The sequence below is a fragment of the Suncus etruscus genome, chromosome 2 (assembly GCF_024139225.1).
Source record: "Suncus etruscus isolate mSunEtr1 chromosome 2, mSunEtr1.pri.cur, whole genome shotgun sequence".
Lineage (NCBI taxonomy): Eukaryota > Metazoa > Chordata > Mammalia > Eulipotyphla > Soricidae > Suncus > Suncus etruscus.
The window spans coordinates 152714380-152716855 of NC_064849.1; the positions used below are offsets into that span (position 1 = coordinate 152714380).

Below are 2476 nucleotides of genomic sequence, written 5' to 3' on the forward strand. Positions count from 1 at the left end.
AAAACAAATCCCAGTCCCATATTTCATTGCCCGTTTCTATTTTCAGATTCACGACTTCAAAAAATGGAATGATTTGGGGTCTGAGCAACAGCACAGCAGATAAGACATTTTTCTTGTGCTTGGCTGACCCAGATTTGATCCCATGCTCACAAGGGCTAATTCTTGAATACAGAGCCATTCTGAACACCACTGGTTATGACCCTAAATCATAACAATAAAAAGTAATAATTCTATACTTACCTGGCAGGGGAGATACCAAGATCACGGAGGTGGTTTCCCCAGGACGAGGCTCACCCATTGCACTCCAGGTGTGCTGACCCCTGCGATTTCCCCAAATGTGGGAAACTCGACTGCATGATTTGTGGTAGTGGGGGACTGCATTCGTGCTCTCCCCTTAAAAAAATAGAGAATAAAAAGAAAGTAATGATTATATGTACATTTTTTTAAGATTATTTTGTCAAATTTGGGCCTCCACTGCCTGTTTGTTCTTGTCACCTTCAACAACTAACACCTACCACTCATTGTTCTAAACTAAATTATCATCTCTCTTTTTTATCACCTTTAATCTGCATTTACTATTTAAAATGAGAGAGAGATATAAAGTTATCATATTTAAGCTTTCATTGGACTCTTATTGTAGACGATATGAATTTATAATTCAAATTTCAGGGCTTTCAAGAACACAGAGGCTCTAGATACAGAGTACAATCACCCATTTCACTCCTGAAGGGAGTCCTGAAGCGACGTTACTTCTTCCTCACTCCTGCAAAGACAGCACACTCTGGGCCATCTTTTCATTTCCTTAACTAAAATTGCTCCCTTTTTTTTTTTTCTCTGCCTCTCTCTGGCCTCTTTCTTTGGGCTCCTTTGAGATGAAACATAATAAATGCCATTTAGCCTGAGATGTAGAATTCAGCAACTGTTCTTAGACACTGACTCTGGTTGCATTAAAGGATAACATATGTCTTATTGAGACCAGAGATCTAGTTCAGGGGATAGATGCATGCATGGCTTGTGGAGACCCTCATTAGATCTGTGTACCATATGGTCCTCTGAACATCATTAGGTCCAGCCTATGAGAACTTAAGCACAACCAGGTATAAATTTTGCGGTCTCTGGGTACAATGGTTTTCTCTAATCCCCAGCACCACAGGGACAAAATAGCATCACATTCACAGGTCTTCATATTGAACCTTTGGACAAATTTGCCAAGAGTCACCAGGTGGAGGACCTGGCACACTTGAGCATTATTTGGGAGCACTATTCCAAGAGCAATGTATAACTTATTAATAAAGCTCTCCTAGAATCCTCACTCTTTGCAGTTGGTTATTAATTATCAGTCAATATCCTCTTGAGCTATCTCTTTCTTAATTATGTTATTAATTGTATTCACATAAATTGATCCCATGGACATTCTAAATCTGACTCACTGAGAAAATCAAAATTCACAGGAGACACTGACTATATCACTGCCTTACTTTATTATTTCCATTCTGTAGACTGATAATACTGGAAGTCGTATGTGCCTGCTTAGCTGACTAACCTTTTATCTTAATCATAATTGGAATGTCCTATGACAATTCTCTTATTCTACTTATTTGTTAAATTCAGACTTACACAGGATTATCAGCTCATTGCTACCCTACGTGCATTCTTTAATCTTCAAAGCAGAAGGAATATTTTCCCTTACTTTATGTTGTGGGAACCATTTCTTTGCAATTCCAGGCAACCATGGGGAGTAAACATGGATATGTTTCAGTTACTTAGTTCTTATTGTAACACTAAACCCTAAAGGCCTGATGACTAATTAAACATTTACAAACAACTTCTTTTCTTTTTAAAAAGTCCCTTAATGTATGCTACTTGAGAACTCATTTTTCCCCTGCAAGACAAGGTACACTACTGTCAGCCTCACCTTTCCCCCAGGTTTCACTTGACTTTTTATGAAGTGACAAGAATAAACAGCTTCTTGTGTATAAGTTGTTCATTGTTCTGTACAGCCTTCTCTGTGTTTGGATTAGAGATGGTTAATTGGTAGGGAATTAAAGCTGAAGTCTAGAATTAAAGCTGAAGTCTAGAATCTTTGTAAAAATATACATATTAAAGGTAGTTAGAGAATTCCTATGCATGTTTTTTAGTTGTTGAGGGAAAATCAGCTCCAGCAGCTTAGAAGGAAGGGAGCAACAGAAATGGAGAAAAGCCAATATTTTTTATGGAGAGAAAAATAGTTCCTTGGAGACAAAAATGCTTAGAGACTTTCTCTCTTCTTTCATTTTCTTTCTTTCTTTTTCTTTCTCCTTCCTCCCTTCTCCTTTTTTTCTTCCTCTCTTCCTTCTTCCTTTCTTTTTCTTTCTTCTTTTTTTTTCTTTCTTTCTTTCTCCTTCCTCCCTCCCTTCCTCCTTCCCCTTTTTCTTTCTTCCTTCCTTCTTTCATTTTCCTCTCTTTCTTTCTTTCTTTCTTTCTTTCTTTCTTTCTT

The 2476-nt window shown here is 37.6% G+C and overlaps 1 non-coding gene across 1 annotated transcript; it reads left to right on the top strand.

Annotated features, from left to right (window-relative positions):
- The first annotated feature begins 232 nt into the window (after nt 1-232).
- LOC126002667 (U1 spliceosomal RNA) lies at nt 233-396 on the top strand. The gene has a single exon (XR_007493344.1). It is a non-coding gene; the product is annotated as a U1 spliceosomal RNA (small nuclear RNA).
- Nucleotides 397-2476: the final 2080 nt, after the last annotated feature.